Source organism: Bufo gargarizans, chromosome 4 (genome assembly GCF_014858855.1).
Source record: "Bufo gargarizans isolate SCDJY-AF-19 chromosome 4, ASM1485885v1, whole genome shotgun sequence".
NCBI lineage: Eukaryota > Metazoa > Chordata > Amphibia > Anura > Bufonidae > Bufo > Bufo gargarizans.
Window position 1 is genome coordinate 475868001 of NC_058083.1, and position 26963 is coordinate 475894963.

Sequence of the window (26963 nt, forward strand, 5' to 3'; positions counted from 1 at the left end):
TAACTGCTGGAAGACCCAGTCTAGAGTTAAGATATCTGTGCACTTCTTTCCAGAAGTCTGTAATAGCCGGACATTCCTAAATCATGTGTCAGAGTCCCCCTGCCCCCACTGCATCTGGTACAGATATCTGACGAGAGTTTATGCATACGTGCTAGACGTACAGGAGTCAAATATACTCTGTGTATCCATTTAGCCTGAATCAGTTGATCCCGTGCACAAATCACCGTAGACCTCCAAGAGCAGGCTAATTCTTTCTCATGTTGCAAGTCTAAAGTCTGAAAATCAACTTTTCATTTAGTGAAAGCCTTGGTTATAGGTGAAGATTGGTATGATATTAGCGTCTCGTAGAAGGAGGAAACCATTTTACCAAGGTCTACGTGTCTGCCAATTTTTTCCACTTCCCCATATTCTAGCCGCAGAGGGCCTGCCCCGAATTGTGTTATGCACGCATGCCTCAACTGGATAAACCTAAAGAGGGATAAGCGTGGTAAGTTATATTAATTCTGCAGAGCATAGAAGGTCTTAAAAAAACTATCTTTGTACAGTTGGGTGAGGTATTTAATGCCCCTCTGTGGCCAGAACTCAAAGTCCGGCAAAGAATATAATTCTGGGAGTTTAGGGTTTTTAGGGCTGTAGATAAAGTAAGTGTAACCATTTGTGGAAGTTCTGGGGTACACCCACTTTCTTGAATACTTCCCACATAAAGCTCCACTCGACCGAGTCAAAGGCCTTTTCATTATCTAGTGAGGCAATAGCTCTGTTGCCCATATTGTCATGGAGAACCTGCAGATTGGTAAAAAGACACCTCAGGTTTATATTGGTGGTTTTCCCCGGCATAAAACCGGATTGGTCGGTACCAACGATAGACAGAATAACTGAAGACAAGCAAAGTGCAAGACAAGCAAGACATTGGCTAATAGCTTAGCATCTGTGTTCATCAGCAAAATGGGGCGATAAGAGCTACATCGGTCGGGCGGCTTGCCAGCATTGTGGATCACGACTATTGTGGCTTCATTGAAGGACGCGAGTAATGACCTGCGTTCCAGTACGTATGCAAGTAGCTTACCAAGCCTTTGACTAACTTCCTCCACCTGAAAATTGTACCACTCAACCGGAAAGCCACCCGTACCGGGAGGCTTCCCCTTTGCCATTGAAAGAATGGCGGTTTGGGTTTCAAGTGGAGTAATGGGAGCATTTAAGACCCGTCCCTCCAATTGAGTTAGGGAGGGAAGGGAAGCATTCTCTAAGAAGCCCCGCAGTTCCTCCAATGGCTTCAACATTTTAGAGGAGTAAAGAGCTGAGTAGTAATTCACTAATTGCTCACATATAGCCTTCGGAGTAGTAACCATCTCACCCAATTCTTTCCTGTTGGCTGCTACCATTGTCTGTGGATTCTCTGTCCTTGTCAAATACACCAAAGTCTTACCACTCCTGCCGCACTCTGAAAAAATAGACTGCTTCTGTGCTAATAGTCATTTCTGTGTGTATTCAGTTAAGTGCAAAGTGTACAGCCTCTGAGCTGAGTGCCATACTGCCTCATGTTCTACTGTGGATTCTGCAATGAAAGCCTTTTCCGCAGTTGCCAGCTTCTCTTCCAGCTTTTTAGAGAGTGGAGAGTAGTTCAGCCCTATGTGTTGCTATCGCTGCTATCAGTACCCCCTCATAACTGCCTTACATGTGTCCTATTCCACCAACGGATTGGAGGAACCTGTGTTAATTTCCCAAAATTCCAATAGCCCTTCCTTGCATTTCTGCTTCACTGGAAGCACTATTAACCAAATAGGGTTCAGGCACTAGTTAGTGAATGGACGGCTTAGTGGCTGGATAAGAGTAATCTGAAGCGGGGCATGGTCAGAAATACTACTAGGTAAATATTCAGCGGCCTTTACCCATGCAAGTCACGTCTGGTTGTTAAATGCCAGAAATATATGCGATAGTGAATGAACAGATGATGAGTGGCATGAGAATTGTCTATTGTCCGGGTACAGCCTCCTCCATATCTCAGTGAGATGATGTGCCTGTGTCACGGCGGACAGGATATCAGATACACAGAAAATAAACAAACAAGTATCTAGGCAAGAAGCTGGGGATCAGGGTCACCTCCTGACACATCCCTACCAGCTCTCCCTATACTGCTATACCCACGTTCAGACCCTTAAGATGGGAATAACGTGTCCTCATGCCTGGGCTGAAAATACCCTAAAATCCCCAAGATGGTGAAGGGGAATAGAGGCAGCCTGCTCCCTCAGAACCTGGAGGGGACAGGCATCTCTCTAACAGCCTAGACAGCAAACAACAAGAAAACAACAACCAACTTATCTTTTCTGAGCAGGAAAAGCCAATCCTTCCTTCCTTCCTTTCACAGAGCCAGACAGAAGCTATAACCCGCACAGAACACTGGGAGTGGGTGTAATTTAAACCAACGACCCCACCCAGGGCACCTGAAGGGAGGCGGATCTAGCTCGACTCCAAAACAAAACAAAAGACTAGACACATGCTGCTAATCTAGCAGACCTCCGCACGTAGCCCAAGCACGGCATGACAGCCTGTGCCCAATGAAATAATGCTAGATTGTGTCTAGGTGACGGATGAAAACTATCCAGTTGTTTGTCCAATATAGCATTGAAATCCCCCAGAAGAAAAAGCAGACATGGCGGGAATAGTGCTACCCGGACCATAATCTGGTCTAAAACCTCCCTATCAAAAGGTGGGGGGACATATATTCCTGCGACCAGTATAGCACAACCTCTAATAGTGGCCTGCAGCAGTACATACTTCCCAGACAGATCAATATGCACAGAGATCAACTGAAACGGCAACGACTTACTGACCAGTATGGACACCCCTCTGGCATAATTAGAATAGATTGCATTGTACACGTATAATGTGACGGACTGAACCATCAATGGGGCTGCTGGAGAAGCCTGAGGGCTAGCCTCCTTCCTACGGAAAATGGACCCAGAACTATGGAGACCCCCCTCAGACCTCTTGGGGTTACAAGGAACTATTAACCCTGATTTATGTGTATAGTTAGAGGCCACATTTTTCCTATTAACCATTAAAGGTGCAGGGTGTGAATCCCGCAACACAAAAAGGGTTAACCCTTTAGTCCCTTTGTTCTATTGTGTTTGTGATAGGATTGAGATAGCTGACTCTAGGAGTAGTTGACTCCGGTGTAGAGGAGTAGATTACCCTATGATACACTCAGGAGATAATCCAATCACATGTGTCTCCTCTCTCCCTATTAGAGATGGCCTTGCGGTTCTCTCGGCGTTCGCTTCCCGGCAAACTTTGCTCGTTCCGAACATGCGAACATATGGCGATATTCGCACGTGCCATATTTTTTTGCATAGCACCGAACTTTGACCCATGACACATCCATCAGGTGGGACAGGACAGCCAATTGAGACGTTTTACCACATGGACACACCCCCCAAACCTATAACAGAACCCGATCTGGCAGCCATTTTACACTATGTTTATTGCCAGTGTAGGGAGAGGTTGCATTTTGGAGCAGGGACAGTTAGGGACAGCAAACGCTAGCTAATAGGCCCACTAAAGTCATTTTAAGGACTGTTATAGGTGTTCTATCAATAGGTGCAATATAGAGGCGTGTGATATACTTATAATATACTTTCTAACATTTAAATTATATTATAGTGTATTTGTATTGTGCAGCAGTTGTGTGCAGTTCTGCTGCGATACCGCAGCTAGATAGAGGGACAAACGCTATTGGAGTAACTAATTGCAACGGGTGTGATATACCTGTTGCCCCCCAAAAAAACTGCTGGAGGGCTGCAATATTCCTTCTTCCAGAAAATCCTGATTGAGGGGTGCTATATGCCTGTTTCCGCCAAATACTGATTGAGGGGTGCTATATACCAGTCTCTGCCTGTCATGGTCTTACCTTCTTGCTGTTCTCCTTCGTTTGACATGTGCTGGCGGCCATATTGGTTTCTGGGTTTCTTGTAGCCTCCCACCCTGCGGCTTCTCCTTCCCACTGGGAGGAGCTGGATGCCTAGCTCATATATATAGGAGGTCTGTGGCTTCAGTTCCTTGCTTGGTCCTCCTGTGTTCACATGCTTCTAAGACTGCTGCTGCTTCTGGTTCCTGATCCTGGCCTCGTCTGACTACCCCGCTGGTTCCTGATCCTGGCTTCGTCTGACTACCCTGCTGGTTCCTGATCCAGGCTTCGTCTGACTACCCTTCTGGTTCCTGACCTCTGGCTACGCAAGACCCTGCTTCGGTTTAGCCATCCGTTTGGACTTTTGCTTACAGCTTGATTTTCAATAAAGCCTTCTTACTTCCACTTATCTCTTGTTGTACGTCTGGTTCATGGTTCCATGACATTAGGACCAAGCCATGAATTCTGACGGTACAGGGCCATCCTCGCTACCTACGCTGGTTGCCAGACTTGATCAGCAGGATCACCTGTTGGGTCGGTTCGCTGTGGCGTTGCAAACCCTGCTTGAACGCACGGCTCATTTCGCTTCCGTTGCCGATGGGTCGGTTGTCGCTCCTGGGCCCGCTCCTACTGCCGCTCCGGTTGTTGCGCCAGAGTCTACCCCGACACCTGTTGCTGCGCCTGCGGTGTCTCGGGGTATGACCGGTTCTGCCCCCCTTCCACAGCGCTTTGGGGAGAGCCAACTCAGTGCCGAGGTTTCCTTAACCAGGTGGGCATTTATTTCGAGTTGCTGCCACATGCCTTTCCTACTGAGAGATCAAAGGTGGGCTTCTTGATCTCGCTGCTCTCGGACAAGGCCTTGGCCTGGGCCAGCCCTTTATGGGAGAACAACAATCCGGTGGTTGTCGAGTTTTCCGGTTTTGTTGCTTCTCTTCGGAAGGTATTCGATGTGCCGGCTCGTGCTGCCTCTGCTGCGAAGCTCCTTATGTCCATCAGACAGGGTTCACGATCCGTAGCTGAATACGCCATTGAGTTTCGTACCCTGGCAGCAGAGGTGGGCTGGAATAATGAGGCTCTGGTCGCTGCTTTCTCTCATGGTCTCTCGGATGCCTTGAAGGATGAGGTTGCAGCTAAGGACCTACCAGTGGAGCTCAAGTCTCTTATTTCTTTCCTGATTTTTATTAACACCAGACTCAGGGAGAGACCTTCCTTTAAGGAGAGCCTGCGGAGGTCTTCTAACAGATTGGCGCCTACGTTTGCTGTCCCACCCGTGCCTCCCTCTCCTCCCACGCCTCCTGGGGATGACTTGTCTGGGGGTGAACCCATGCAGCTGGGGTTTGCTCGCCTGTCCGAGGGGGAGAGGGTACTCCGGAGACGCGAGGGCCGATGCATGTACTGTGGTCTCGGTAGGCATTTTCAGTTGGCATGTCCGAACCGTCCGGGAAACGCTCGCACCTGAGATCCTGTCGGGGGCAGATCTTGGGTGGAGTCTCCTCGTCCCCGGTTTCCCGTGTTGACAAACCACTGATCACTGTTGTCCTCTCCTGGGTCGGGGGCTCGGTGACGACCCAGGCGTTGGTGGACTCTGGTGCTGGTGGTTTGTTCATTGATAGTGTGTTCGCTGCCGCCAATTCCATTCCTCTGCAGCCTCGAGGTTCCCCACTGGCTCTTGAGGCGATAGACGGCAGACCCCTTCTGCCGCCACACGTGACTCATGAGACCCTTCCAGTGGGGATAGCCATTGGTGCCGTTCACAGAGAGTCGGTCTGTCTCCAGGTGATTTCGTCTCCACACTACTCGGTGGTCTTGGGGTACCCCTGGCTCCAGAAGCATAATCCGACTTTCGATTGGAGATCGGCCGAGATCCTCTCGTGGTCACCGCAGTGTGGGGCTAGTTGCATCCATGGGCCTGTCAAGTTGCTGTGTACTTCCTCGGACTCTCTGTTGCCTCCTGAATACGAAGAGTACCGGGATGTATTCGATAAGGTGCGTGCGGTTGCCCTACCTCCGCACCGCCCATACGATTGTGCCATAGAGTTACAATCTGGTGCCGTTCCTCCTCGTGGCAAAGTCTATCCACTGTCGGTAGCGGAGAATGAGGCCATGGAGGAGTACGTGAGGGAGGCGCTTTCACGCGGACACATTCGCAAATCCTCGTCCCCGGCAGGGGCTGGATTTTTCTTTGTGAAAAAGAAGGGCGGTGAGTTGAGGCCTTGCATCGATTACAGGGGTCTCAATCGCATCACGATCAAGAACGCTTACCCGATACCCTTGATTTCCGAGCTGTTCGATCGCCTCAAAGGGGCCACGGTCTTTACCAAACTCGACCTGAGGGCGGCATATAACCTGGTAAGGATCAAGGCGGGCGATGAGTGGAAGACCGCGTTTAACACCAGGACCGGTCATTATGAATCCTTGGTTATGCCCTTTGGGTTGTGCAATGCGCCCGCAGTCTTCCAGGAATTCATCAACGATGTTTTCCGTGACCTGTTGCAGCAGTGTGTGGTGGTCTATTTGGATGACATCTTGGTATATTCTGAATCCATGGAGGCCCACATTATGGATGTCAGACGAGTGTTGCAACGGTTACGAGAGAACAGGCTGTTCGGTAAGCTTGAGAAATGCGAATTTCACCGATCCCAGGTAGCCTTCTTAGGTTACATCATTTCCGCTGAGGGGTTCTCCATGGATCCTGAGAAGGTTTCGGCTGTCTTACAGTGGCCCCAGCCCAGTGGTCTCCGTGCCCTGCAGCGCTTTTTGGGCTTCGCCAATTATTATCGGAAGTTCATCAGGGACTTTTCTATGCTAGCCAAGCCTCTCACGGATCTGACCAGGAAGGGCAGTAATTTCCAGGTCTGGCCGCTCGAGGCCATCCGAGCTTTTGAGGCTCTAAAGTCCGCCTTTGTGTCGGCTCCGATTCTGTCGCATCCCAACCCTGGGTTGCCCTTTGTCCTCGAGGTGGACGCGTCTGAGACGGGAGTAGGCGCCCTTCTGTCTCAGCGTAGAACACCAGAGGGTCCTCTGCTTCCTTGTGGGTTTTACTCCCGGAAACTGTCTTCCGCGGAGTGCAACTATCAGATTGGTGACAGGGAGTTATTGGCCATCGTGCAGGCCCTTAAAGAATGGAGGCACTTGCTCGAGGGTTCGTGGTTCCGGTTCTCATCCTGACGGACCACAAGAATCTGACCTACCTTTCTGAGGCCAAGAGATTGACACCACGTCAGGCCAGATGGGCTCTGTTCTTGTCACGTTTTAATTACGTGGTCTCCTACCTACCCGGTTCCAAGAACATCAGAGCGGATGCCTTATCACGGCAGTACTCCGAGCTGTCCAGGGAGGAGTCGATTCCGACTTCGGTCATACCTCCGAATCAGATCCTGGCCGCCATTCGCACCAGCCTGACCTCTCCCCTGGGTGAGCAGATTTTGGCGGCTCAATCTGGTGCTCCCTCTGGGAGACCCAACGGCAGGTGTTTTGTGCCTAAGGAGTTGCGCACTCGGTTGTTGCGAATCTACCATAACTCCAAGGCCGCGGGGCATCCTGGAAAGAATCAGCTGTCCTGGGCTGTTTCACGTCTGTTCTGGTGGCCTTCTCTACGTTCCGACATCGCCGCATATGTAGCGGCATGCTCCGTTTGTGCCCAGAGTAAGTCCCCTCGGCACCTTCCGTTGGGCCTTTTGCAACCCATAGCCACCGGGGAGCGCCCATGGTCACACCTGGGGATGGATTTCATTGTGGACCTCCCTGCATCCCGAGGCCATATGGTCATTCTCATGATTGTGGATCGGTTTTCCAAAATGTGCCACTGTGTTCCTCTCAAGAAGTTACCCTCTGCACAAGAGTTGGCCACGATTTTCGCCAGGGAGGTCTTCCGGTTGCATGGTTTGCCCAAGGAGATTGTGTCGGATCGGGGGAGTCAGTTTGTGTCCAGGTTCTGGCGCGCCTTTTGCTCCCAGTTGGGGATTCATCTCTCTTTCTCCTCGGCCTACCACCCTCAGTCCAATGGGGCCGCAGAACGATCCAATCAGGCCTTGGAGCAATTCCTTCGTTGCTATGTCTCCGATCACCAAGACAATTGGGTTGACCTCCTGCCTTGGGCTGAGTTTGCCAGGAACACGGCGGTGAACTCTTCCTCTGGGACGTCTCCCTTCATGGCCAATTATGGGTTCCAACCTGCCGTGTTACCGGAGGTATTCTCTCCCCAGGATATTCCGGCTGTGGAGGATCACCTTTCCGTCCTACGTGCTTCTTGGGTACAGATCCAGAGGTCCCTTGAGGTCTCTGCGCAGCGCCAGAGACTCCAGGCTGATCGCAGACGAGCGCCCGCTCCTTCCTACCAGGTCGGAGACCGTGTATGGTTGTCCACCCGCAACCTCAACCTTCGAGTGCCCACTCCCAAGCTGGCGCCTCGCTTTGTTGGTCCCTTCCGAGTGCTTCGCAGGGTAAACCCGGTAGCCTATGCCCTTGCGCTTCCTCCTGGCATGCGGATCTCCAACGTGTTTCATGTCTCCCTGTTGAAGCCATTGGTGTGTAATCGTTTCACTTCCTCGGTTCCTCGGCCCCGTCCGGTCCAAGTGGGCAATCGTGAGGAATATGAGGTGAGCAATATCCTGGACTCACGCCTGGTCCGCGGTCGGTTGCAGTTTTTGGTCCATTGGCGTGGTTATGGTCCAGAGGAGCGTTCCTGGGTTCCCTCCGCAGATGTCCATGCTCCTGCTTTGCTCCGAGCCTTCCACGCACGCTTCCCTCAGAAACCGTTCCTTACTCCGCGGAGGAGGGGCCCTTGAGGGGGAGGTACTGTCATGGTCTTACCTTCTTGCTGTTCTCCTTCGTTTGACATGTGCTGGCGGCCATATTGGTTTCTGGGTTTCTTGTAGCCTCCCACCCTGCGGCTTCTCCTTCCCACTGGGAGGAGCTGGATGCCTAGCTCATATATATAGGAGGTCTGTGGCTTCAGTTCCTTGCTTGGTCCTCCTGTGTTCACATGCTTCTAAGACTGCTGCTGCTTCTGGTTCCTGATCCTGGCCTCGTCTGACTACCCCGCTGGTTCCTGATCCTGGCTTCGTCTGACTACCCTGCTGGTTCCTGATCCAGGCTTCGTCTGACTACCCTTCTGGTTCCTGACCTCTGGCTACACAAGACCCTGCTTCGGTTTAGCCATCCGTTTGGACTTTTGCTTACAGCTTGATTTTCAATAAAGCCTTCTTACTTCCACTTATCTCTTGTTGTACGTCTGGTTCATGGTTCCATGACACTGCCAAATGCTGATTGAGGGGGGCTATACACCTATTTCTGCCAACTACTGATTGAGGGGTGCCATATACCTTCTTCCACAAAATACTGATTGAGGGGTGCTATTGCTATATACCTTCTTCCACTAAATACTGATTGAGGGGTGCTATTGCTATATACCTTTTTCCACCAAATACTGATTAAGGCTGCAAAACACCTGCTTCCACAAAATACTGATTGAGGGGTGCCATATACCTGTTTCTGCCAAATACTGATTGAGGGGTGTTATATACCTGTTTCTGCCAAATACTAATTGAGGGGTGCTATTTACCTGTTTCCACCAAATACTGATTGAGACGTGCTATATACCTTCTTCCACAAAATACTGATTGAGGGGTGCTATTGCTATATACCTTCTTCCACCAAATACTGATTGAGGCCTGCGATACACCTGCTTCCGCAAAATACTGATTGAGGGGTGCCATATACTTGTTTCCGCCAAATACTTATTGAGGGGTGCTATATACCTGTTTCTGCCAAATACTGATTGAGGGTTGCTATATACCCGTTTCCGCCAAATACTGATCGAAGGGTGCTTGCTATATACCTTCTTCCACCAAATACTGATTGAGGAGTGCTATATACCTGTTTCTGCCAAATACTGATTAAGGGGTGCTATATACCTGTTTCCGCCTAATACTGATTGAGGGGTGCCATATACCTTCTTCCACAAAATACTGATTGAGGGGTGCTATTGCTATATAACTTCTTCCACCAAATGCTGATTGAGGGCTGCAATACACCTGCTTCCACAAAATACTGATTGAGGGGTGCCATATACCTGTTTCCGACAAATACTGATTGAGGGGTGCTATATACCTGTTTCCGCTAAATACTGATTGAGGGGTGCCATATACCTTCTTCCACTAAATACTGATTGAGAAGTGATATTGTTATAAACCTGCTTCCATCAAATACAGATTGAGCGCTGCAATACACCTGCTTCCACAAAATACTGATTGAGGGGTTCCATATACCTGTTTCCACCAAATACTGATTGAGGGGTGCTATATACCTGTTTCCGCCAAATACTGATTGAGGGGTGCCATATACCTTCTTCCACTAAATACTGATTGAGGGCTGAAATACACCTGCTTCCAACAAAATACTGATTGAGGGGTGCCATATACCTGTTTCCACAAAATACTTATTGAGGGGAGCTATTGCTATTGTGACAGTCAGTTATTTAGCTCGCCCTTCCAGCGGTGAAAAGGAAGGGGGATTAGTCAGATTATTTCGCTGAAGGAGACCTCAGGAGACAGAAGTGCATTTCCATTGGCGTCCTGCCAGCTTTATTTCACAGCTATTAACCTACAAAAGGCCACCCGTCGACTAGACAGTTAACAAAAACCACTTGTATGACATCCAAGGTAAACCAAAACTAACAAGTGGGGAATGGTATAAAAATGTAAATTTATTGATAAAAATACAAAAGATGGAGCTACTACAGAATTACAAGAATGCAGAGAAGCACAGGGTCACGGACGCCACAGTACACCAAAGTGTCAATGAATAGTGACACTTTTTACAGGTACCAGAGTAAAGTGCTGATGTGCATTTAAAGATGACCAAATGGTCCAATATACAGTTACTACACGATATCTTCAAACAAATAATGCAATTTGCCCTGTTAATAGCAGGGGAAAGGCACAGCGTATCCACACATGGCGTTGGAGCCGGAAAGCAGCAAACCATGGAAGTGAGATTCTCTGGTGAAAATCACTATGTAAACAGTAGTTGACATGGATGTATAAAGAGACTCACTATGGATACGTGCAGAGTCACTAGCAGGAGTTAGGACAGGGAGATATCAATGTAGAACGTACCTGAAGACATGGTGGTGAGTGGGCGTGAGGACCCTGAGCGCACAACCTCGACGCGCGTTTCGCCCTACGGCTTCGTCAGGAGGTATAGAATGATATATGGACAGGGTATATATAGGGAGAAGTGGGTGGGTCAGGGAGATTACCTTCATTTGGTACACCTGTGGTCCACATGTCTGGGCGCGGGATGCTCCATGATGCTCGACGCCATCTCTCGGCGCATCCACGTCATCGCGCGAGCGCGAAAATATGACGTCATGGAGCACGTCCAGATGGCGCCGAGCAGCGCATGCGCAGTCCGCGGCCCTGTGGAACGCAGGTGACCCGCAACCGGAAGTATGTAGATATGTGGACGGGGAATGCTGCAGACGTGTCACTAACTGTAACCACATGCCAAAAGAGACACCGGACGTATCCATACTGAGTCTCACATCAATACAGATACGCTTGAAAGCAACAATTCACATCATGTGTACATACCAAAAAGAAATTCATAGAGTCAGCCGTGTGTGAGTGGGGGCGGGGCGGAGCACATCCAAAGCCAGATAGTTGCTCTAGCCCGACCCCACTGACCCCGGCCGAAACATGGAAAGTGCCACCAAGAACCATATAATGATGGACCCAACATCATGCACCATAAAGTGACGTTAAAGCAAAATGGCGTGATGTGTTGTGCATCATATAGAAATATACACATATATATGTGACGGATATCAAAAATATAGACAATATCAACAATCATTTACCAATGAAATTACATATATATTTTTAATGATTATAGTCAGGTGTCGGCTGTGTATTCAGCATGATGATCCGGACGACGTAATTGAATACGCCTGCCCGTTGGTAGATATCCTGGATGGTTGGATTTAAGAATAAAAAGTGTGGACAGATCCATACCTTAATAGATAAGACGATCTAAATATACTACCCAATTGGATATCGAACACACAGTCGACATCCGAAAACCAACCAGCATGATTCAAAAAAACATATCACAAAAATCATGATTATAATTAGGAAGTCATGATCTATATAATGAGAATTAAAAATTCATCACGAAAAATATATACGGCTTAAAAATGATATTTCATAAATGACAAACAAGAACACCAGTGAAGGAAAAAATTGTGATTATCTGGTGAATAGTTAAATTTCAGTGTGCTGAGGCAGTGATATATCAAATCACCCGCCCCCGCAGTTATTTAGAGTCAAGGTTTGGGTGGGGGACATTCAGGGACGACACCGCGGGCGGCAAGACGGGCCGCCGGCGGGGTCGACCGAAAAAGTCCCCCATCCAACAGAAACCCAGACCTCTGCAGTGAAAACAAGAAGGGAAAGAGAGTCGAATACGACCCAAGCAGTGAAAAAAGAGAGGAACAATCCAAGCCAAACTAGGACTCTGAGAATTATCCACATAATCAGAAGGCGATGTTGAATCCTGCTAACAAAAAGAAAACTATGTTGCAACCCTGGATGTTCGGGCAATAGAGTGACTGTGCCGAGGAATGATGTCCTTCATATGACCAATGATGCAACATCCGATGTTATCCCGCATGATGACCGTATTCTCCTATGGTTGATGGCGACCTCCCTTACCACCAGAACCCACAAGAACTGGATATGTGGAATCTCAAAAAGAAAGGAAAAAGACATATAATATTATAGTCATGAAACATATATAGACATCTAAATATATATATACCCTGTGATTAAAATTCGCGCGCTGTTCATAGAAAAGAAGAGAAGCTGCTAAACTCATTGAGGCCATGGGGTGTGACGGTGTCTAGGGTGACAATCCACTTGGTTTCCCTACGCAGCAATGCCACTTTTATATTGCCGCCTCTGGATCCCAAGTGGATTCTGTCAATGCCCCTAACTGATAGTCCCACTGGGTCGGATCTGTGGAATTTGTAAAAATGTCTAGGGACTGCTTGTAGCGAGTCCCAATCCTTTTCAAGTGTGCCTGTCGCTGCCCGAATACTGCGAATATGTTCCAAGACACGAACCTTAAGTGCTCTTTTGGTCATACCGATATAAAATAAATTGCAAGGGCAGGTGATCTGATACATCACTGCCTCAGTATTGCAATTTATATGGTGTACGATGGTGTATTTCTTCAGACCAGAGGAGTAGCAAAAGCCAGTAGACCGGATCATGTACTGACAAGCAGTACAGGATCCGCAGGAGAAAGAGCCCCAATTCGGGCCCCTGCTCCCAAAGATTCCACCAATGGATTTAGGCACATAATGGCTCTTGGTAAGAATGTCGCGCAAATTGCGCGACCTTCTCCAAGTTATCTGGGGATACGCCGGAAGGCTCGCAGCCAGATCACCATCGGTTTGCAGAACTGGCCAATGCTTGCGGAGGATGTATTGTATAAACTTCCACTTGCTATTGAAGGGGGTGATGAATCTCACATTGTTGTCTTTTTTAGTTTTTGGTTTCGGCCTACTTACCAGCAGAGAGTCTCTAGGTGTTTTTTTGGCTCTCTCATAACCCCGTTGAATAGTGTTGAATTGGTATCCTCTTTCGAGAAATCGTTGTGTCAGGGCTGAGGCCTGCTGGTCGAAGTACTCTTCGCTGGAGCAAATCCTGCGAGTTCTCAGGAATTGCCCTGTAGGGATTGCCTGAATCGTGTTTGGATGGTGAGCAGAGGAGGCGTGGAGAAGGGCATTGACAGCTGTGGATTTCCTGAATAAATCAGTAGACAGATATCCATCAGGGCCTTTAATGATCATGATGTCTAGAAATTCAACGTTTGTAAGACTATATTTCCAGGTAAGTTTAATATTGCGGGTATTTGTATTAAGACGAGCCAGAAAATCTTCCAAGGCAGGAATGGTATCATGCCATAGAAAAAATACATCGTCTATATACCTCGACCATAGGAGTGCGGCATCGTATCCAGGTGTTTCATGTACCAGCTCTCTCTCCCACAGCCCCAGGAACAGATTTGCATATGAGGGTGCGCATGCTGCCCCCATTGCTGTACCCTGGAGCTGTAGGAAGAGGCGGTCCTTAAACAAAAAATAATTGTGCGTCAGTGTGAATTCTAACAACGCTAAGATGAATTCAATCAAATCGTTATCGTAGTCAGTCATGACTAAAAAGGATCTGGATGCTCGCACTCCCTGGTCGTGGTATATAGACGTGTATAGCGATTCAATATCGCAAGTGACAAGAACCGCATCCTGATCGACGTGGATGCCATTCAATCGCCTCAACATATCTGTCGTATCTTTAACAAAAGATGGGAGGATTTCCACACTCTTTTGAAGGAAAAAGTCGATAAACTTCCCTATGTTGGTACACAGACTACCGATCCCCGAGACGATCGGGCGTCCAGGAGGATGGGTGCGGTTCTTGTGCACTTTTGGAAGCAAATAAAGGGTTGGTTTGACGGGAAAGTCAACCCTTAACCCTTCCATCATTTTTAGGGTAATAATGCCCTGGTCATGGGCATCCCTCAGGATATCGTCTAATTCCCTCTTAAAAATCAAAGTCGGATCTTTCTCAATTTTTCTATAACATTGTTTGTTATTTAACTGTCGAAAAACTTCCTTTTCATACATCTGCACAGGCCATATCACGACGTTGCCCCCTTTATCGGCAGGTTTTATAACTACCTCCTTAAGATTTTGGAGTTCACGCAGTGCCTGTCTCTGTAGGCGTGACATATTATCACCCCTAATATGTGAGTGATCAATGTTAAGATCACGTTTAACAAGCTTCACAAAGACGTCCACTGCGGGACATAATGTTTTGGGGGGAAACGTCTGTGAACGCCTGTGCAGATGTATGGGGGATCTACTGGGTATGGTTTCTACCTGGTCTTCCAAAAGGGATTCTAGATCTCTAATCGCTTGCCTCTCGACTGGAGACAGGGAGGCAGTACCTTCCTGACCACGGTTAAAATATTTTTTGAAAAGTAATTTTCGAGCAAATAGTTCTAAATCTTTGATTACTTCAAAGTAATCAAATCTGCCAACTGGAGAAAATGATAAACCTTTTTGTAGGACCTCTTGTTGTACTGGGGTGAGATTAATGGTAGAAAGATTTATTACCTTTAATTCTTTGCTCTCTTCCCTCGGCCATTCCCGTTCCAGTGTTTCCGCTTTTGTACCGGAGTGCGGAGATTGTAACCTGCCCTGTCGGGATCTGGACCGCGAGTAGTGCCCGGGCGTCCTTCTAAAAAAGGCCCGCCACATTCTTCCTCAGATAGAGATGACACTAGGGACTGGGATCGTGAACGTGATTCGGAATCTGAGGTTCGTGCGTTGCCACTTAAATACTTTATTTTGCTGGTAGTCTCCCAGATCTCTCTGGAATTTTTTTGTTTTAATCGACTGGATTTCTTTTTCCCACTTGACTAGGTCTTCCTCAAGACCTCTGTCAAAGGTCTCCAAATCCTCCTTAGTCAGTAGTTGGTTAATATTATCCTTATGACTGTCAATGTCCTTCTCCACAGCCTCCAAAGATCTCCGATCCACCCCAATCAGCAATTCAATTAGGGTTTGTGAACATTTAGTGAGAGTTTCCTCCCATTTTGCAATGAAGGAGGGATCCTCACCCTCCAAGGTTGGAAAGATCTGTATCCGAAGTCCCCGTGGTATAATATTCCTATTAAGGTAATTCTCAAGTGAGGCTTTATTCCACCACAACTTGGTACGTTTTTTTAGGGCCTCTCTGAGCTTATGCTTTAATTCTTTGCTATCACATTTCTCCGCATCTTGCACTGTAGTGTCTCCAAACACTGATCCCAATTGTGACATCCAATCTTTGTCACGTGATCGATAATCCATGAATGAGGAATTGCCTATAAATATATATTCAATGCTATTAACCTACAAAAGGCCACCCGTCGACTAGACAGTTAACAAAAACCACTTGTATGACATCCAAGGTAAACCAAAACTAACAAGTGGGGAATGGTATAAAAATGTAAATTTATTGATAAAAATACAAAAGATGGAGCTACTACAGAATTACAAGAATGCAGAGAAGCACAGGGTCACGGACGCCACAGTACACCAAAGTGTCAATGAATAGTGACACTTTTTACAGGTACCAGAGTAAAGTGCTGATGTGCATTTAAAGGTGGCCAAAATGGTCCAATATGCAGTTGCTACACGATATCTTCAAACAAATAATGCAATTTGCCCTGTTAATAGCAGGGGAAAGGCACAGCGTATCCACACATGGCGTTGAAGCCAGGAAAGCAGCAAACCATGGAAGTGAGATTCTCTGGTGAAATCACTATGTAAACAGTAGTTGACATGGATATATAAAGAGACTCACTATGGATACGTGCAGAGTCACTAGGCAGGAGTTAGGACAGAGAGATATCAATGTAGAATGTACCTGAAGACATGGTGGTGAGTGGGCGTGAGGACCCTGAGCGCACAACCTCGACGCGCTTTTCGCCCTACGGCTTCGTCAGGAGGTATAGAATGATATATGGACAGGGTATATATAGGGAGAAGTGGGTGGGTCAGGGAGATTACCTTCATTTGGTACACCTGTGGTCCACATGTCTGGGCGCGGGATGCTCCATGATGCTCGACGCCATCTCTCGGCGCATCCACGTCATCGCGCGAGCGCGAAAATATGACGTCATGGAGCGCGTCCAGATGGCGCCGAGCAGCGCATGCGCAGTCCGCGGCCCTGTGGAACGCAGGTGACCCGCAACCGGAAGTATGTAGATATGTGGACGGGGAATGCTGCAGACGTGTCACTAACTGTAACCACATGCCAAAAGAGACACCGGACGTATCCATACTGAGTTTAATCACAGGGTATATATATATTTAGATGTCTATATATGTTTCATGACTATAATATTATATGTCTTTTTCCTTTCTTTTTGAGATTCCACATATCCAGTTCTTGTGGGTTCTGGTGGTAAGGGAGGTCGCCATCAACCATAGGAGAATACGGTCATCATGCGGGATAACATCGGATGTTGCATCATTGGTCATATGAAGGACATCATTCCTCGGCACAGTCACTCTATTGCCCGAACATCCAGGGTTGCAACATAGTTTTCTTTTTGTTAGCAGATTCAACATCGCCTTCTGATTATGTGGACAATTTCCGAGTCCTAGTTTGGCTTGGATTGTTCCTCTCTTTTTTTCACTGTTGGGTCGTATTGACTCTCTTTCCCTTCTTGTTTTCACTGCAGAGGTCTGGGTTCCTGTTGGATGGGGGACTTTTTCGGTTGACCCCGCCGGCGGCCCGTCTTGCCGCCCGCGGTGTCGTCCCTGAATGTCCCCCACCCAAACCTTGACTCTAAATAACTGCGGGGGCGGGTGATTTGATATATCACTGCCTCAGCACATGAAATTTACCTATTCACCAGATATATCACAATTTTTTCTTTCACTGGTGTTCTTGTTTGTCATTTATGAAATATCATTTTTAAGCTGTATATATTTTTCGTGATGAATTTTTAATTCTCATTATATAGATCATGACTTCTTAATTATAATCATGATTTTTGTATTATTTTTTTGAATCATGCTGGTTGGTTTTCGGATGTCGACTGTGTGTTCGATATCCAATTGGGTAGTATATTTAGATCGTCTTATCTATTAAGGTATGGATCTGTCCACACTTTTTATTCTTAAATCCAACCATCCAGGATATCTACCAACGGGCAGGCGTATTCAATTACGTCGTCCGGATCATCATGCTGAATACACAGCCGACACCTGACTATAATCATTAAAAATATATATGTAATTTCATTGGTAAATGATTGTTGATATTGTCTATATTTTTGATATCCGTCACATATATATGTGTATATTTCTATATGATGCACAACACATCACGCCATTTTGCTTTAACGTCACTTTATGGTGCATGATGTTGGATCCATCATTATATGGTTCTTGGTGGCACTTTCCATGTTTCGGCCGGGGTCAGTGGGGTCGGGCTAGAGCAACTATCTGGCTTTGGATGTGCTCCGCCCCGCCCCCACTCACACACGGCTGACTCTATGAATTTCTTTTTTGGTATGTACACATGATGTGAATTGTTGCTTTCAAGCGTATCTGTATTGATGTGAGACTCAGTATGGATACGTCCGGTGTCTCTTTTGGCATGTGGTTACAGTTAGTGACACGTCTGCAGCATTCCCCGTCCACATATCTACATACTTCCGGTTGCGGGTCACCTGCGTTCCACAGGGCCGCGGACTGCGCATGCGCTGCTCGGCGCCATCTGGATGGCGTCGAGCATCATGGAGCATCCCGCGCCCAGACATGTGGACCACAGGTGTACCAAATGAAGGTAATCTCCCTGACCCACCCACTTCTCCCTATATATACCCTGTCCATATATCATTCTATACCTCCTGACGAAGCCGTAGGGCGAAACGCGCGTCGAGGTTGTGCGCTCAGGGTCCTCACGCCCACTCACCACCATGTCTTCAGGTACGTTCTACATTGATATCTCCCTGTCCTAACTCCTGCTAGTGACTCTGCACGTATCCATAGTGAGTCTCTTTATACATCCATGTCAACTACTGTTTACATAGTGATTTTCACCAGAGAATCTCACTTCCATGGTTTGCTGCTTTCCGGCTCCAACGCCATGTGTGGATACGCTGTGCCTTTCCCCTGCTATTAACAGGGCAAATTGCATTATTTGTTTGAAGATATCGTGTAGTAACTGTATATTGGACCATTTGGTCATCTTTAAATGCACATCAGCACTTTACTCTGGTACCTGTAAAAAGTGTCACTATTCATTGACACTTTGGTGTACTGTGGCGTCCGTGACCCTGTGCTTCTCTGCATTCTTGTAATTCTGTAGTAGCTCCATCTTTTGTATTTTTATCAATAAATTTACATTTTTATACCATTCCCCACTTGTTAGTTTTGGTTTATTTCACAGGTTGCATTTAAAACACAAAACTTAAACGGAACACCTAGCCTTATCCAGGCTCTAACTAAACAATAGGTCCCTCTCTAGGACGTGGATGAGCTAACCTCAGTCCACACAAAATAAGCACGCTGTCTGTACAGCAACCTGTGATACTTGCAGTTTGCAGGCTCTGGACCTTCAGGGTCCCTCAGTGAGATGTGGCTTCTCTCACTCCCAGGGAGTTCTCAGCAAGTGTGTTGACAGCCCAGTTTTCTAGCAACTCCCCAGGTGCAGCTCATCAGGACCCAGGCTTAGGTTTTTCTTAACCCTTTCCTAAACAACTTTCTTCAGCATATGCTAAGAACCTGGGAGACACGTATATACCCTCAATTACTTCACCCTGTGAGACACCACATTTCCCCCCCTTTTGCACTAACCTATGGGTTGGGGCACCCTGGCTTGACAAACAGTAGGTACGAGACAAACCATCTACATTCCCCTGGAGGCTGCCTGCTCGGTGCTGTACTGTGAACCTAAAAGGCTGGAGGGACAGAAACCACCTGGTAACCCTACTATTCTTTTCCTTGTTATTCTGCATCCACTTTAGGGGTGCATGGTCTGTGATGAGGGTGAATTCTCTGCCCATTAGGTAGTATTTGAGAGCGTCCAAGGCCCATTTAATGGCCAAAGCCTCTTTCTCTACAGTGGCATACCTCTTTTCATGGTCATTCAGTTTCCGACTTATGTATAAGACAGGGTGTTCTTCCCCATCAATTATTTGTGATAACACTGCTCCTAACCCAGCCTCCGAAGCATCGGTTTGCAGGGAGAAGGGTTTATGAAAATCCGGACATACCAGTACCGGCTGGGAGCACAGGGCTTGTTTCAAGGATTGGAACGCCCTCTCGGCCTCTGGGGTCCATTTTATCATCACTGAATTTTTCCCTTTTGTAAGATCGGTTAAGGGAACCGCCATAGATGCAAAATTAGGGATAAACCTTCTGTAATACCCTGCAATTCCCAAAAACGATCTCACTTGCTTCTTGTTTAGGGGTCTAGGCCAGTTTTGTATTGAGTCTATTTTGTTTAGCTGGGGTTTGATCAGACCTCGCCCAATGGTGTATCCCAAATACTTGGCTTCTTCCAAGCCGATGGCACACTTTTTAGGGTTTGCGGTGAGACCCGCCTGTCTTAGTGAATCCACGACCGCCTGCACTTTTGGTAGGTGAGACTCCCATTTGCTACTGTAAATTATTACATCATCCAGATATGCTGATGTATAACCAATGTGTGGCCTTAGGATCCTATCCATCATACGCTGAAAAGTCGCCGGGGCCCCATGGAGGCCAAACGGCAACCTAGTGTATTGGAAATGACCACTGGGTGCAGAAAAAGCCATCTTTTCCTTGGCCCTTTCAGTTAGCGGAATTTGCCAGTACCCTTTAGTTAAGTCCAATGTTGTTAAGTACCGAGCACTACCCAGTTTGTCTATTAGTTCGTCTACTCTCGCCATTGGGTAGGCGTCAAACTTTGAGACCAAGTTTAACTGGAGATAGTCATTACAGAACCTTATGGACCCATCAGGTTTGGGAATTAAAACGATGGGACTAGACCACTCACTTACGGACTCTTCTATTACCCCTAGGTCTAACATCTTGTTAATCTCTTGGGTAATGACCTCGAGCCTCGCTTCGGGGACCCGGTAGGGCTTAATCTTCACCTTAACACTGGGTTCTGTGACAATATCGTGTTTTATCACATGAGTGAGGCCTGGGAATTCTGAGAAGAAATCGTTATTTCTCATAACAAATTCCTGTGATTCCTGTTTCTGATGGGGAAACAGGGACTCAGCAATTCTAACCTCAGGTACGGTGTAGCTTTGTGGTTCTGAGTTTACCAATCTTTCCAGGGCTTTAGCAAGTTAATATGATAGTTCTGTTTGGGTTTTCTCTTCCCGGGCTGATGAACTAGATAGTTCACCTCGCTTATCTTTTTAACAATTGTGAAGGGCCCTTGCCATTTTGCTAAGAATTTGCTCTCTACTGTGGGTATTAACACAAGCACCCGGTCCCCTGGACTAAAATGACGCAGTTTCGCACCCCGGTTATATATTCTACTTTGGGCCTGTTGGGCTTGTTGCATATGTTCTCGAACCAAGGGCATGACTGCCTTGATCCGGTCCTGCATCTGTGACACATGCTCAATTACACTGCGGTACGGGGTAGATTCGTGCTCCCACGTCTCTTTAGCTATGTCGAGTAGCCCTCGGGGCTGCCTGCCATACAGAAGTTCAAAGGGTGAAAACCCCGTAGACGACTGCGGTACTTCTCGTATGGCAAACAGTAAATAGGGAAGTAGGCAATCCCAATCCCTACCATCCTTGGCAATCACCTTTCTCAACATGTTTTTCAGGGTTTTATTGAATCTTTCCACCAATCCATCCATTTGCGGATGGTAGACTGAGGTTCGGATATGCTTCACCCTGAATAGCCAACATAATTCTTTGGTCACCCTGGACATAAATGGGGTGCCCTGATCCGTTAAGATCTCTTTAGGGATCCCAACCCTACTGAACACCAGGACCAACTCCTTGGCTATGGTCTTTGCCGTCATATTTCTTAATGGAATAGCTTCTGGATATCTGGTGGCGTAGTCTAGGATCACCAGTATGTACTGATGTCCGCGAGCTGATTTCACTATAGGGCCTACCAGATCCATAGCTATTCGTTCGAATGGCACTTCCACAATGGGTAAGGGTACCAATGGGCTTCTAAAGTTAGGGGGCGGAGACGTATATTGGCACTCGGGACAAGATGCACAGTAATCTCGTACCTCTGCTACTAGCCCTGGCCAAAATAAACGCATTAAAATTCGTTCTTTTGTCTTTTCCATCCCCAGGTGTCCCCCCAACAAATGACCATGTGCTAGATCCAAGACCATCTTCCTAAATGGCTTGGGAACTATCAGTTGTTCTACGATGTCTTCACCTTGCTTGTCTACCTGATATAGTAAGTTATTTTGCATCGCGATATGGGGATAAGCAAGCGTAACATCTGGGTAAATCAGGACACCATTTATTATTTTTACATTTTCCCGGGCCCGAGCCAAAGTAGGGTCATTCAGCTGTGCAGTGGCAAAATTGTTGCGTGAAACCTTTATATCTGCTAAGACATTTTCAACCCTCTCCTCTGGCTCCCCACTTACATCAGTGGTTTCAGTGTCCCCCGACATTACATCAAAAGGAAACACGGCCTTATCAGGAGATGACAGAACCTCATGAAGAAGCTCAGGTTCTGTGACTCCTGTTGCCCTTTCTCCAGAGACCGTAACCACTGTTGGCTCTTTAACCCTTTTTTCCCACAATTCCCAGAAAGAAGGAAAATCCTTCCACAGTATTACGTCATACATGAGAGTGGGTATTATCGCTACTTGACAGGGTACCCGGTTGAGCACAGTTCGTATGGTAACACGTGCCGTATTATACTCGCGAGTTTCCCCATGAATACAGGTGACCCCTACTGTCTGGGTCTGTAAGCTATCGGAGTTTACCAAACTGGCTTTGACTAACGTGATCATACTGCCAGTATCCAGGAGAGCCTGCACCTCTCTCCCCTCCACTGAAACAGGACACAGATGTTTATCGACCTTTTCAGGGGTCCCAATAGAACAAACCCCTTGGGCAAACATCGATTTCGTATTTGGCATAGCACTCATATCACACTGCATGGGCTCTGAGTTTAACGGACAGTTAGCAGCAATATGTCCTGGTCCCCTACACCGGAAGCATTTGATAGGTTCGGGTCTCAGAAAGTCAGACCTGGCCCTTTCGGGGCGTTCCGGCCAGAGGTCAGCTTTGGACCTTGTGTCCCTGTTAGTGGCCCCACCCCTCGCAGGAGCACCCCCCTGCCGGGTACTTTCCTGGGTTAGGCGGGGCTTTTGTACCAGGTCCTTTGCCGCAGCATATCTTTCTACCAGAGAGACCAACTCATCTGCGCTGTTAGGGTCACCGTGGGTAACCCACTTGCATATTTCAGGTGGGAGGGCTCTAAGATATCTGTCCACTACCACACGTTGGACAACCTCTGGAGCTGATAGAACATCTGGTTGTAACCACTTCTTGGTTAAGTGTACCAGGTCGTACATTTGGGAGCGAGCTGGTTTGTCTGCCTGAAAACCCCAATGGTGCACTCTTTGGGCCCGCACCGACAAAGTGACTCCCAGACGGGCCAAAATCTCCGCTTTCAGCTTACAGTAATCCTGAGCGTCGGCAGGATCCAAATCATAATAAGACTTCTGAGCCTCTCCACTCAGAAAGGGGGCTATCAACCCCGCCCACTGATCTAGTGGCCATCTTTCACGCTCAGCGGTGCGCTCAAAGGTCATCAAATAAGCCTCCACATCATCCGTGGCAGCCATCTTTTGTAGTTAGTTCCCAGCACATATGTCCTTCTTCCCCATGGGACCATTTCAGTCGACCAAGGGGTCTGGTCTGCAAAGCGCTGCACCACCTCAGTCAAAGCAACACGATCTTTGTTTTGCATCTCGGTTAGAGTGGTAAGTTGCATTGCCATAGACCGCGCCAGATCCTCTGTCTGCCGATTAGCTTCTTGCCGCACTTTGTTTGCATGTTGCTGGGCTGCGGTGGCTTGCAGCAAAGCCTTTAACATATCCTCCATGTCAGGAGTCTTTCTCTGCAGAAATGTAGCAGGTTTTACCCAGGACATATACCTGTTCCCAAGTCCAGAAACAATTTGTATTCAGGCGTTACCCTTAGCAACCAGCTGTTCCACTGAGCAAACGGGCTTCTGGTCCTTTAAATTCCCACACAGCACTGCAGCATTCAGCTTTTCTGAGGTGTCGTTGCCCTTAGCATCCTCCACCAATTGTGACAGTCAGTTATTTAGCTCGCCCTTCCAGCGGTGAAAAGGAAGGGGGATTATCAGATTATTTCGCTGAAGGAGACCTCAGGAGACAGAAGTGCATTTCCATTGGCGTCCTGCCAGCTTTATTTCACAGGTTGCATTTAAAACACAAAACATAAACGGAACACCTAGCCTTATCCAGGCTTTAACTAAACAATAGGTCCCTCTCTAGGACGTGGATGAGCTAACCTCAGTCCACACAAAATAAGCACGCTGTCTGTACAGCAACCTGTGATACTTGCAGTTTGCAGGCTCTGGACCTTCAGGGTCCCTCAGTGAGATGTGGCTTCTCTCACTCCCAGGGAGTTCTCAGCAAGTGTGTTGACAGCCCAGTTTTCTAGCAACTCCCCAGGTGCAGCCCATCAGGACCCAGGCTTAGGTTTTTCATAACCCTTTCCTAAACAACTTTCTTCAGCATATGCTAAGAACCTGGGAGACACGTATATACCCTCAATTACTTCACCCTGTGAGACACCACACTATATACTTTTTTCCACAAAATACTAATTGAGGGCTGTGATATACCTTCTTCCACAAATACTGCTCTTCTCTACGGATTTAGGCAGAGGGTCATTTAGAAAATGACAGGCAGAGGAAGAGGCAGACAGTTCCATAGGGATGGTGGGGGTCGGGCAGGTGCACCAGGCCGGAGCCTAAGTGGGAAGTTGGAGAAGGTGCGTGCGATAACTTCAAAGGGAGCACCAGAGTTGGTTGAGTGGCTCACTCAGCCTTCCCCTTCTGCACCCTCCTCATCCTCTGTATCTGTGCCCTCATGACTCTCTGCTGTGTGCACCCCCAAAGACACCACCACCACCCCCACCATAGCCCCTCCACTCGAGTCAGAGGAATTATTTTCCCATCCATTCTCAGACCATACTGATGCACAGCCATTCTTGGCATCGGATGAGGAAGAGGAGGCAGCAACAGCCGCCACCCAGCGGTCTGACGACAGTACCCAGGAGCCCAAGGAGGGTGGTCCCCGCTTTTGCTGCCTACTCCAAGATATCTAATGTCATTGGTGGTGAAGGTGACGATGATTACGTGTCGATGGACTTCACGTGGGTGCCCACAAGAGAGGAAGAGGAGGGGAGATCAGAGGGAGAGATGGAGCAGCAGATAGGGAGGAGAAGGAGAATAAGAAGGCAGAACTCGCAGTGCACAGGAGGCAAAAAGCAAACTGAATGTATCTGGAGCAAGCCATCCACAATGCACGGTCACATCTTGCGCTCCCAGAATGCCAGCACATGGCTCCGCAGTGTGAGCTTTTTTTAACGTGTCAGCTGCTGATAATAGTGTTGCCATCTGCAGCCTGTTCTGTCAACGCATTAGTTGCGATAAGCCCAACACTCACCTAGGGATGACCGCCTTAAGAAGGCATCTGGCCTCCCATTACCGAGCCCAGTGGGAGCAACGCCATCAGAACCCACAAAGCCACACTCCCGGCGCTCCACGTCAAAACTCCTCTCCTCTCTCCTGCCATTTGTCTTCCACTCCACCTTCCACCATGTCGTTGTCACTTTCATCTGGCAGAAGGTAGGCTTCCGTGGCCCAAATGTTTGAGCGTTTAAAGTTGATGACTACTCACCCGCCAACTACTGCCATATAAATTGGTGGACTCGGAGGCCTTTAGAAAATTTGTGGCCATTGGAAGGTCCTTGGAAGGAAATATTTCTCCCAGAAGGGCATCCCTTAACTATATGGCCACGTTCAGCGGCAAGTTAATATATCTCTGGCACACAGTGTCGGTGCCAAAATACATCTGACCACAGACATGTGGTCTTGCAAGCTCGGGCAGGGAAGGTACATAACTTTTACTGCCCACTGGGTGAACCTTCTGACAGCCGTCAAGCATGTAACCCTTGTAACCTCTTCTTCTCCTCCTACTCCATCCTTCGCCTCCTCCTCGGCTTACTTTTTCAATGCTACCACCTCTTCCGCTGCACCCCCTAAGCTCCCCAGAACCTATTTGACGTGCCAGGTGAGACGTTGCCATGCTGTGCTGCAGCTGTTGTGCCTGGAAGCCAAAAGCCACACTGGTCCTGCACTGCTTTCAGCTCTGCGGTCACAGGCCAATCAGTGGCTACCCCGGCTCAATTTCACAGTTGGGAAAGTGGTGTGCAACAGTGCCAATCTGCTGAGCGCGCTGAAACAGGGAAAAATGAAACATGTGCCGTGCATGGCACACGTCCTGAACTTAGTCATGCAGCGATCCATTGCCAAATACCCCGATGTTACCAGCATCACAGAGGGCTGTCAGAATGCAGCATTTCCAGGCCTTGCTTCGAGAGGCGCGGCATTCTGCTGTTGCGGGCGCTGGCAGAAGAATTTCCACCCACAGCGAAACAGGTGCGGGTACCAATCCTACCGTGCCTGCAAGAAAAGGTCGGTTTGAAGATGTGTTGGTCACTTCGGATATGAGATCATTCTTGCAGCCAACCCATCAACAGCCTCCCTCCGGATCCAGCCTCAGGGAATGCCTAGACCGACAGGTGTCCGAATACATCGGGTTAACGGCCGATGTGGACACTCTGAGAAGCGAGGAACCCCTTGACTACTAAGTGTGCAGGCTTGACCTGTGGCCAGAGCTGGCACAATTGCCATGGAACTCTTGGCTTGCCCCTTGTCGAGTGTCCTGTCCAAAAGGACGTTCAGCACAGCAGGGGGGATCGTGACCGATAAGCGCACTCGCCTAGTTCACGACAGTGTGGACTACCTCACATTTCTAAAAAGGAAATGTAGTGTACGGGAGAGTAATACCCCGTCACTACAGAAGGGTCACTTGGGTATTGTCGTTCCCCCTGTATTTAAGGGGAGGTTGGTATAGAATATCTTGTCAATGTACTGCTATGTATTTTCCTGTTACTGTGAAACGTGCATGTGCAGGCCGGCTAGGGTGTCATTCCAGCTCTGAGTCACTAGAGGGAGCTAGGGAACCCTAGGTTATATAAGGCCCAGTCAGGAAGTAGTAGCAGGAGACAGACAGTGGGAGCAGAGGTCAGAAATGATCCTGTGTCTGAGTGAAGGCCAGGCTATGGGCCTGTGAGAGCAGAGCAGGCCTGAAGCCTGCCGACTAGGAGAGGGTAGTAAAGGCCCTGTAACCGGGTTCCGGATCCAAGGAAAAGGTTCCCCTCCTGAGTCATCATCCGTTTA